The sequence below is a fragment of the Topomyia yanbarensis genome, chromosome 1 (genome assembly GCF_030247195.1).
Source record: "Topomyia yanbarensis strain Yona2022 chromosome 1, ASM3024719v1, whole genome shotgun sequence".
Taxonomy (NCBI): Eukaryota; Metazoa; Arthropoda; class Insecta; order Diptera; family Culicidae; genus Topomyia; species Topomyia yanbarensis.
This window is the reverse complement of record NC_080670.1, coordinates 69,532,531-69,545,073: the sequence shown is the minus strand read 5'-3', so window position 1 is coordinate 69,545,073 and position 12,543 is coordinate 69,532,531.

Here is a 12,543-nt window from a genome sequence, read left to right as displayed (position 1 = left end):
TTGATATATTTTTAACCCAATATTGTAAAATAAATGACATGTAATATTACACGAACAAAAAAGCAAAATCATATGCTTTTTGATGCTCTCATTGAGTGTATCGAACTCAACTTAATTTTCAATCAAATTTCTGATTCAAGTTTTATATGTTTACTTTCGTATTGATTTACATGTCGTTTAAATTTCATTATTTTTTGGTGTGTAAAAATAACATATTGATAGAATACAAAATCGATGTTGGCTGTATTACGGATACAAGTCGGTCGGTTCGTCCAGTGTGAAGTGAAAAACTCTTCCGTAAAGTGCTGTCATTTCGGGACGTTTTTGGTGCGTTTATTCGCTGGAAAAGTGTACCAAAGGATCATCGGACACTCGGACATTATGGTATACGCCAGAGGAAATAGATTTCTGAAGTGGGACGACTTGAAAAAGCGTTTTTCGGAGGTGTTTCTTCCCCACAGAAGCATCATTAGGAGAGAAAACAAGCGGGACGAACGAATACACCTCCGCGGCCGGTGTTCAGCACACCGAGAGCTTTATGTGGTCATCGATGGCATGTTTTTTGTCTGTCTCTCGTTCTTTCTGCTGTGGAATTTGTGCGTTGGGCGTATTCAGCCTGTTCACTAATTGAGTGCTTACTGGAGGTGTATTCTATGGGGTGCATGGGGATCACGGCGGAGTGCGAGCGACAGGAGTAAGGGATGTGTGGGCTCTGCCTGTTTTCGTTTCTCGGCGCGTACTGAGAAACAGAAATATGCATACTTTGCATTTTTCTGCATTTTCTGGAGTGTACTTCTGATGAGTATTCGGCGAGTGTATGGACCGAGTGTGTCCAATGCGTGCAGTAAGCAGCGCAGCAGACGAGGGCCCGATGGAGGAATTCGCTGTCGAAGACTACATGTAGTTTTCTGTGTAACATAGAAAAACTGGTATATTTTTTCATAAACGTATTCTAATCTATATACCAATAGAATTATATTCAATTAAATACACTAAATACGTGCCGATTTCTTACCTCATGTAAGGAATCGAAAGTCTGATTGTAACATTGAAATCCATTTGATACAAACATCAAGGCGGGGCTGCTTGATGGAACCATTACCTCGGAACACGGTTTGCCTTGTATATGAAAAGGGTAATCGGAAAATCAATTGAGCTAGCACCTCCCTAAATCCTTAAAAGTTATTAGCATGCATGCATATAAATGCATGCACACATCTTTTTTCTGTAAACCGCTGCCAGCCAGTGCGAGATGGGATAGGTTTTACACACACACATACATACAAAATCGATGTTTATTTCGTGGGGTCAGCAGCAACCCAGGGAGATTTCTAAGGGGTTAGAGGTACGAAATATGTTGAGAACCGCTGGTTTATAGTATTGTTGAAAATAAATGTTTCCATTGATCCATGCATATGCAGCGATTAGCCGGGGTCAAATAATAAACCAAACAAAGCTTCCATGCATAAAATGTTGTTGTCAATAGGGAAATTAAAGCGTCATTTGACAGGCAAAGAAACAGCAGGTAACTCCTCACGCCAACGACAATCGCATTTGATTTACAATATACGAGCACATATTAGGCGGAATGAGTGGGGTTATGTTTCATGGAGAGAGAGAGAGAGAGAGAGAGAGAGAGAGAGAAAGAGAGAGAGAGAGAGAGAGAGAGAGAGAGAGAGAGAGAGAGATAGCTGCACACGAAAGTTTCGAGCGAGAAAAGAGCATGGAGTTTAATATACTGCGGAAAAAACATTTACCGAAATATGCATAATTTGCATATTTTCCTTAGATCTGTCTAAAATTGGACATGTATGAGAAACCGATAACAGATAATTCAAAAATGTTACTTCGTCGGAATTGGCAGATCGATCGTTTTTTTTATATAAAACGTTTATTTGACACGGCGTTTGCAAAAGCTTTTTTACGCCGGGGTTTTTTTACATAACATGTTACAAAAGTTCTTAAGACTATCACGTTATAATAAAAATTCACTTTCTAATACTAACACTGAGAATAATCATCATTTTGAATATTTTTATTTATATTCTATTTTCTTGAATGTCATTGTATACCTATTGATTGTTTTTCTGTAATCTTTGTTTATTTTCTTTTCTTTATTTATATCGTGTTATCTAACTTAACTAACTGCGAAGAACTCTAAATTGTTTGTGGGTAGCAAGGGAAAAAAGGAACATTGTGGGGATAATTATATTTGAATATTTATTGTTTTCAGGAAATGATAAATATGACCCATGTATGTAAGATCTCGTAAAGCGAGAATATCACGAACAGGAACATAGGGTGGTTTTCTTCTGGCTCGTAAGGAGTCTATTAATTGAGATCTAGCTTCACGATATTCAGTGCAAGACCAAACAACATGTTCAATGTCTTCGTAACACTCTCCGCAAGCACACTGATTATCTTCTGCGATCCCAATACGGCGGAGATGTGCATTTAACGTATAATGGTTGGATATGAGCCTAGACATCACACGAATGAAGTTTCGACTTACCCTTTGAACCATGCCTTCGTTGATGCTTTAGGGATATTTAAGCACAACCACCGTCCCAGATCTCCATTGTCCCATGATGTTTGCCAACTAGTAAGCGTCCTCTGACGAGAAGCGCTATAAAATTCATTGAAGGCAATAGGTCTTCCATAGATGTCACCGTCAAGTGCCCCTATTTTGACTAAATTATCCGCTCTCTCATTACCCGGTATGGAGCAATGAGCGGGAATCCACACTAAGTATTCTCGTATCTTCTTCAAAAAGAACGGAGCGTGATTATCAGGCTTTAATGAGTGTAGTGCCTTAATTGTGCTGAGGCCATCTGTGAGGATGAAATAATGGCTCGGGAGTAAAATATCAATGATTTCCAGACTATAGCGAACTGCTGCTAGTTCGACTGTGTAAACAGAGGCAGGTTCTGCAAGCTTGAAAGAGATCGAGGTGTTATTGTTGAAAATACCAAAGCAAGTGGCCTCATTGATTCGTGACCCATCAGTGTAGAGCATTTTATGGCAGTCAATGTGTTGGTATTTACTTATGAATATTTTAGGAATCTCCAGAGAGCGCAGGTGATGCGGGATTCCACGAATTTCCTCTTGCATGGACTTGTCGAAAAATAAAGTGGAATCGGGAGTATCTAGTCTATTAACACATGTCGTAACATAACTAGAAGGCGTTATTTCTTGTGACATGTGATTGAAGTACACTGTCATGAATCTGGTTTGGGATTGAAGCTCGACAAGTCTTTCAAAATTGTCAATTACCAGTGGATTCACAACCTCACATCGTATAAGTAAACGAGAGGAGAGATCCCAGAATCGATCTTTTAAGGGAAGAACTCCCGCTAGTACTTCAACACTCATCGTATGTGTCGATTGCATGAAACCTAAGGCGGTTCGTAAACAACGATACTGTATTCGTTCCAATTTAATAATGTGAGTGTTTGCAGCTGAACGGAAACAGAAGCACCCATATTCCATTACTGAAAGTATGGTTGTTTGATACAATCTTATCACGTCACTTGAATGAGCACCACACCAAGATCCGGTTATTGTTCGGAGAAAATTTATCCTTTGTTGGCACTTCTTTATCAGATACCTAATGTGGCCTCCCCATGTACCTTTAGAATCGAATCAAATTCCGAGATATTTAAAGGTCATGACTTGGGCTATCGTTCTACCAACCAACTGAAGCTGATGTTGAGCTGAATCACGCTTCCTTGAAAAAACAACCAACTCTTTTAAAAATCGAAAGAGAAATCGATGCCTAGCTTCAAAGTTCAACTTGATAAATTATCCAAACTATCTTGCAGTGGTTGTTGTAAATTTATGGCTTTTGGTCCTGTAACAGAAACCACGCCATCATCTGCAAGTTGCCTTAGAGTGCATGGGCTGACAATACAATTGTCAATGTCATTCACGTAAAAATTGTAGAGAAGGGGGCTTAAACAAAAACCTTGTGGGAGGCCCATGTAACTTATTCTCAATGTTGCCAAATCGCCATATGAAAAATGCATGTGCTTTTCTGACAATAAGTTGTATAAATAATTATTTAATATTGGTGAAAGACCACACTGATGTAGTTTCTCTGAGAGAACGTCAATGGAAACAGAGTCGAATGCACCTTTTATGTCTAAGAACACAGACGCCATTTGTTCTTTTTTTGCGTAAGCTAGTTGAATTTCTGACGAAAGTAGCGCCAGACAATCATTCGTTCCCTTTCCCCTCCGAAAACCAAACTGGCTAGCAAGCCGTTCGCTTCAACCCAATTGTCGAGACGTCGTAGGATAATTTTTCCAGCAATTTCCTGATGCAGGATAGCATTGCAATCGCTCGATACGAGTTATGGTCGGAGGCTGGTTTTCCCGGTTTTGGAATAGCAATAACTCTCACTTGTCTCCAGTCTTGCGGGACAATGTTCTACTCAAGAAGCTTATTGAATAAATTCAACAAGCGTATTTTTGCTAGGTCAGGCAGATTCTTTACCAAGTTGAATTTAATTCTGTCTGGACCCGGAGCATTACTGTTGCATGAGAGGAGTGCAATTGAAAATTCCATCATTGTCAAAGGCGAATCTATAGAATCGTTACTTGTGGGAGCATCGCGAATGATTTTCTGCGCAGGAGCAGAATCTGGACAAACTTTCTTTGCAAAATTAAATATCCAGCGATTCGAAAAATCTTCGCTTTGTTACGTTTCGATTCCTCATTCTTCTGGCTGTGTTCCAAAGAGTACTCATTGATGTTTCTCTTGACAAGCCATCAACGAAGCGTCTCTAATAATTAGACTGTGACTGTCAAATTTGTTTTGCAAAATCGAATAATTTTCAAAGTTCGCACGTGTACACCCTTTCCGTTTCATAATTTCTATGTAAGCAACTTGTTTAGCTTCATATGCATCCGAGCACTCTTTGTCCCACCAGGGATTAGGAGGCCGGCTATTCATTGTCATGCCCGGATTGCATTTCGTTTGGGTTTGTTCTGCTGCTTCAATAATCAAACCCGCTAGAAATTCATATTCTTCGGTAGGTGGTAGCTCTTCCGTCGAAACAAGAGAAGTGGAAATTAGAGATAGGTATTTTTCCAATCAATATTTCGTGTTGTCATAAAGTACATTGATTGAATTCGTGAGGCCTAATTCACTGTTAATTGAAATAACGACTGGCAAATGATTGATACCGCGAGGATCAGGTACAACCTTCCACGTGCAATCTAACCGAAGTGATGTCGAGCATAGAGATAGATCTAATGTACTTGGTCGTGCGGGTGGTCTGGGGATGCGTGTTATTTCGCCTGTATGTAAAACTGTCATATTGAGCTCGTCACAAACATTGTATATATTAGCAAAATTTTTAAGGAATCAATTTTAGGTATGATACTTCTGCAATTCCACTGTAGAACAATCATGGAATCTTTCACTAGAGGTGGTGAATTATCCATCGAAAGATACAATCGCTGCAAGGATGGGCCATTGAGCAATCAGCTGCTCTAAAAATGTTCTAATTGTTGGGAGGAACGCTGAAAGTATACTTTTTAGTGGTTCAGAAATATTGAATGCTTTGAAAATCCAAACAACAATTTCAGAAAATTTCAATAAACCTCTCCACGGTTGAGGCTCGGAGGAAGTTGAAGTTTTATTATTTCCAGTTATGGTGTTCTGTTTGGATTGTACATTACCAAAACCGGGAGGGACTGGCTTCGGTATTGCATCGGAATTCTTTAGCTTTGGCCGCAATTTATTTATTGGAGGAGAAATTTTAAGGCCCTTGCTTGGCAGTTTGGGAAAAGAGGATTGTTTTCTTTTCCTGGATCCTCTAGGTAAAACCTGGAACGGGACGTGCAAAGTGAAATAAAGTAACTGTCACTGCGAACCGGGCCTTTCTTGATAATTTTCATTTTCTTGTAATAAACAGTTTCTGGGTAGTATCGTAATATTCTGGTTTTGGAAAATATATTTTACATGTTGCTTAGATGCATGTACATGCACAGAAACAAATATGAAAAATGCAACGACGGCAAGTACAATTTTATTATTCTGCTCAAGAGTTATGGTTAATGTTGTTTTACATAGCACAGAGAAACGATAACATAATTCATGTCATGTATGAGCTCTATTATTTTCGGCACAAATCTGTACCTCATCGGCAGAAATCTATGCCGCATCGGCACAGCACTATCATCGACATTTGCTTGAAATTATTTTGCAAGCTGATTTTTCCCTGCAAAATAACATCAATATCGAGAAGGAAAAAGAAGACCGTCTTCGCATGTCCCGTCACAGGGTAAAACAAATGATGTACCTTCGGACGCTTCGTCAGAGTCAAACTCTTTCGGCAATAGAATAGCGTATCTGTTTTCTGGGACCGTGGGTTCAGGAGTAGCATTTTTCAGCATTTCTGCATAAGAGCGCTTAGGCCTCTCCTTCAAGGATCGTTTAATTTTATCCTCCCGCAATTTATATATGGGACATGCAAGGAGCTCGTGTGAATTTTCTCCGCAATGTAAACATTTTTTTTTATTGCATGTATCCTCTTGATGAGGCCCCCCACATTTGCCACACCGTACCATATTGGAACAGTAAGTGGCTGTGTGGCCAAGCTGTTTACAATTGAGGCAATTTATCACACGAGGGATGAAAAGGCGAACGGGGAGACGAATTTTATTAATAAGAACATAGCTAGGCAAGGCAGACCCAGCGAAAGTTACACGAAATGAATAGGATGGTCGGTGAACTTTTTTCTCTTCTTCAAGTGATACTGAGTGTAATTGCTTACAATCGAGTATTTTTACTTTATTAAGCAGGGTGTTCTTGAAATAACCAACACCATGCTTAAGTATATCCTCGACAGTGAGGCTGGGTTCGGAAATGACTCCATCGCATCCTATGTCGCGCGAAAGTATATAAACTTTATATTAACGCGTGAAGAGTTCGCAGGCTACTATTTCGTTAGCTTTGTAGATGTTACGGACAAGATAAGAAATAAATAAGTTTATTAATTGAAATACTCCAAAAGAAATTGTTATTAATTAACTAGACAAAGACTACGCCAATGAATCAGGAATCAGAATATATTGGCTCAAATGGCACGTTCCCCGTACATAGTCGCCAATGAAATTAATCATTAAATATACTTTTCTATTGCAATTGATTAATTTAAACTGTTGGTACTTATTTTGGCTATTTCACATACGTAATAGCAACTTTCTATCGCCTAATTTCATTAAGCTTTCTAGGGGTGGAGACTTCTCCATCCTTGCATCATGCATAAAACAAGCGGTATCGCCACAGGAGAGCTCATTCGTGCATCGGACGGCGCACAGTGGCGGATCTTCAAACAAAAGTTGGACAAAACCTCAAATGTTACCTAATTTGGCTTAAAATCACACTTTAAACTAATTTTGAGATGCTGAGCTAATTTTTGATGTCAAAAGTCGTAAAATATTAAATGCATTTTTCCATACAGTGTCATTGAACCTTTCTTATAACTATGATCCCGTTTTCATGATAGATTTTCCATTACTGTTCACGAATGTCAGCAGTATCATAACAAATGAAGAACACTACTTTAAATCCATTGTATAAAGTGTTGGTTTACTGTATATTGGGGGGGGGGCGCCGCTTACCTGTGGGTCCAGAGGTATTCCCCTTCTACGCAGCATAGTTAGGTACACAAATACTCAAAATCCCGTATCTGCACTAATACTGATGAATGAAACGATCCGCTTCACCAACCAGGTGCAGCTCTGTCTCACTCCGTCGCAAGCGGCGGCTGTATGCAGTGCAACCACTACCACCACCAAGGTGGGGCGCCGCTTACCTGGTCGTTTGGTGTGGTACCACCACCAAACGACCGCTCTCGCAGCCAACAATCTTGCCTGTCTCCGCACCAACACAGCATCAAATACTGACACGGTACACAAACTTCTAGCCTATTCACGACTTGCACAGCCTTGCTTGCTACAACCAATCCGCAAACACAACCTTTCAAGGCGAAGGCTAAAACTGTTATATGACCTCGATCGGTTATCATTCATAAATTAATTCGGTTATCATTCTTAACCGTTATGTGTCCGACGCGGTACCCGGGTACCTGTTTAGGTTTCAATTAAGAAAATTACTATGTTTTATCCATAGCTGGAATTTAAAACTAAGGGGGGAGTGAGGAGGGGCTCCTGAATATTTTTATTACGTAAGGTAATTTCCAACCGATTTTGATTCTTTTGGGTGTTTTGGATTCGAGAGCTCATCCACTTTTAGACTTGGTGAAAATGACTCGGGTTACTTCATTCGGTTCCCGGGAATCCGGATTTCTGGAAGCATGCTCCAGTGCTGGGATACTATTTGTGAATTTCAATGGACTACTAGCAATAATGGTATCAAAATTCTTGGAATTGAATCATTAGGCTGTATCTCGTGGTTTTGGAACCATTTGGTGATTTGACCCAGGAACGGACATTCCGAACCAGGTTCCTGTGGGGCCGTGAGTGGCCATTCCATTCCAATTGCATTTTTCAATTTGCAATAGGGTCCCGTAACAATAACAAACAGACTTCCGAGACAATTTGAAGAGTTTTGATACTCATATTGCTGGGACATTATTAAAATTTACAAATCATACCATAGCACTGGAAAATTACTTCGGAAAATCCGGATTACCAAGAACCAGATCCATTAATCCGATTCTATTCTACAGAATTAAAAAGTGGACGAAGTCCTAAATCCAAAACATCTAAAAGTGTCCAAATCGGTAAAAGGCAGCCATAGTTATGAGCATTTCAATTTGTGGTACCCGGGTACCCTCGTTGGCCTGTTAAATGAAATGACTAACATTGTTTTCGATAGTACATACCTGGATGATATTCTTGAACGAAGCATTTTACCAAATTCTCTTTTGTTACAAAATGGTACTAATTTTCCTGAAATTTTAGAATTTAGATGACTTAGAATGTTAGTTTTTTGGTCTAAATAATAGAATACACTCAAAATAAAATTTATTTCGTTCACGAAAAAGCCATAGCAATAAGAAATAGAAGGGTGAGAATTTCAAATCGACCGATTTAGTATGTGCCTAGTAAACACTGTCACCGGGAAGCCGTTTTCGAAAAAAACCTGATTTTGAGATAATTGCGTTTAAAGCGTGTCAAGAATGCCATTTCGATGTTGACGATGCCATTCTTCCCTCTTTAGTAGCTTCTAGCCTCGTCCTCTTTCCATCAAGCTGATGGGCATTAAGACCACAAGATACTTACTTTTCGAAAGATCATTAATGCACTAACACTAACACTAACGTGACTTCCAAAGTGCACGAGCTTTCAGTAATTCGAATTTTTCGATCCACTCAAGTCCCTTAAGCCGAATTTGAATAACAATTTTTCTTTGTGGGTGACTTCTGTTATCTCTCGGGGGCGTTGATATATCCGCTCATCGATAAGTGTCTATTGGGATTTTCGATTTATGTGCACCAGAGAACATAAAAAAACACTATAATTAATAAATATTTTTGCACTTTTATGCAGAAGTGCAGAAAAGTGGCTTTTGGCACTTCTGCTATAAAGTGCAAAACCAGTGCACTCCACTACACCGGTGCACTGCCATCGAAAACGGTATATTTTTCTCTTGGGAGGGAAGAACATTTCCGTATTGTCTATGTTCTCTGTCTTTATTTCCATTATCCCTAGCCTCACCACTTTCTCAATACTTTCCAACAGGAAAATGACGAAAACAAAAACCACGGCAAGGCATAAATCTCCGATCAAATTGTGGAACGTTCCATTTGGGCCAGTCACTACGGATTCCTGATTGAAATAACCCTTGAGCAATAATGCAATATTACGTTTTCACTGATGCCAAGAATCGTTTCAGATCAACATTTCGATAAATTTTCATTCTGGTTTAGTGTCAACTAGTTCTAGTACTCTGTGAAATGAAACTATACAATCATAGTAGATAAAAGAATGGAAAAGAAAGTTAAAATGGGTTTCACTACAGTTGCACAGATAAATCTCATTCACCCGCTAATTAACTACCTTGTTGATTCGGACCGAAACCTGATGACTGCTTGATGGTGTTGCAAATTGGTTCTAACACTTTCTACCTCGATTATTGCTGCTAAGGAAATGGAACTTTCTCGCGCTCGGCACACCACAATAAAAGCAACTTCCATTTCCTTTGCGAGTTTTTTCTTGCCATCGCATTACCACTCAGAAATAACCAATGACCGACTGAACAATGTCACAGCACAGCCATACTTACCCACATCCGATTCCAATGAGAGGTGATTTTCGTAATTCATACATAATTGGCGAATGTGAAATACCTACTGTCTGCAAATGGGAGAATGTAACCCACAATGTGACTCTTTGGCCAACCTGCTTTGGGCAAGGTTTATTTGTTTGCACGCCGACACTTCCAGCGGTTTTTGTGATGTTTAGATTGATCTCAAACAGCGTTTCAAATTTCTGCGCTAAAGCTGCGAGGATAACACGATTGAGAGAGCGGAAGAGTCGCGCAAATTGCGGCTACTGGTAGGAAAACGAAGTAAATGATAAGCGAAAGCAAAACAATTTACGAGGAGTTTCGAGTTTGCAAATGAACACAAGAGAAGCAAAATCAACACTACATCAAAAGAACTGCGTCCTGTTTTGTACGGAAAGACGCTTTGAAATCCCGCTATGAGCCATCAAGTCGAACGCATGCTTGAGATAGATTATCTGCGGAGAGTCAATGGTGGAAAGAGCAAGAAATAAATTGTATTCGTATTAGTTTACCGGTTAATTTTATGTTTCATGCTAATTTCTCTCATATTATTCTTCTTAATTGGGAAAAGTGAGATGATCGCTGCACTCTTTTGTGTTGAGAAGTTTTATAACTTCTAGCACACATATTTAACACTAATAATAGTATCGATCAGAAACGAAATTAGACATTTTATAGTTATTTTGTTAAAACCCACAAAAGCAGTCTTTGTGAAACTTTCAGGGTATACTACCAGTGTTCTCATTTTTCTGTAAATTTTCTTCAAATAAAACTAAATGTATTTCTTCATTTTACATAACTGCGCTAAATTGCATTACCGTCATCGGGGGTTACTTTACGCCAAGAATAGAACCTTCTGTACATTATACTCAAGAACTACGATCACGCAACTTCAAATTTGAAGCTGTTTGATGTTTTTGATATTGCAGAAGTGCCTCCAAAGTCAGTGAAAAGATCTTTTGGAAAATCAAGATTGAACAAGAGATATAAAGAACTTAAAATTAGCGTAAAGTCGTCCCCACAGGGGGGGGCTACTTTACGCCAAATAGTTTTTTTTCCAAAATCATGTTAACTTCTTGATTTATTGTTATGCATTATGTTTGTTATTTATATGTGAGTGCAAATGAATGTCGTTCTCGTAAAAATAAAAGGGTATGTTCAAAAATTGCGTACCACGCATTCAATAACCTTGTTTTGAAGAGTCAATAAGTCGTACAATAAAAACAGCAAGCCGAGAAAAAAACACTCCTCATGATATACTTTTGCATTGAGCCTTATGAATTAGACAACCTTGTTTTAGTATTTTTCTAAAATAGTTTTAATTGTGTTCCGGAGTGCAAAGGTTTTTCCAACAAAAACGCGAAGGGTACTGTTATATTTAATGGTCAGCTCAGTTCATTCTTCTTTTATGTGATATCCATTTCCACTACTCAACTTGCAAATTATCGATTACTGTTATTTTTTTACAGATTGTGTAATATAGACTTGAGTAACGCTTGGCGTAAAGTAGCTTCCAATTTAGATAAAATGGACATATGGTCACCAATTACTAAATAATCAAAAGTACGGACAAAAAGTGCAAACAAAAATAATTGCATTACATTGCTAGGTTAGTTTCACGTAATTTATATCCTCTTATCTAATAATTTGATTAGTATATCACACTTTTCCAAAAGAATTTAAGTTACAATGTTTTTGCGTATATTTTATGTTTCAGTTTCATCGCCTACTACGATTACTTCCAAGCATTTCCTTAAACCTATATCCAATTTTTATATTTGTGTTTAACCCTAGAACGTTGCACTGGGGTAAAAATGTACCCCACGCCATCTTTGGAGCCGTGTGAAAACGAGAATTCGGCATTTACCGACCTGGGACCCCAACCATAATTCAATTTAGAGTTCCTAGTAAGAGTAGGAAAAGGTGGTATAGCCAGTTTGCTTATAGCCTTTGTGGAAGCAGGTGTCCAATTTGGCGTGGGGTACATTTTTACCCCAGCATACCGTTAGTGTTTCGTCAGGTTTCGTGCTGTCAGTGGAAATGTGATTCGTGACAAAACCAGTTTAAAACCTTGTTGTTTTACTACGTAAGCAACACTTAGTATTATATAATCGTTTTTAATCATTTATTTAATTTATTTTATTTAATATAGAAGCGGAACAAAAAAACGTTCTAATTTTTGCTGATTTTTATTGTTTTATTGTTTATTTTTTATAGTTTTTCAAAGCAATGGCTCGCAAGTATAATTTGCGCACAATAACTGCTGTAACATTAACGTTG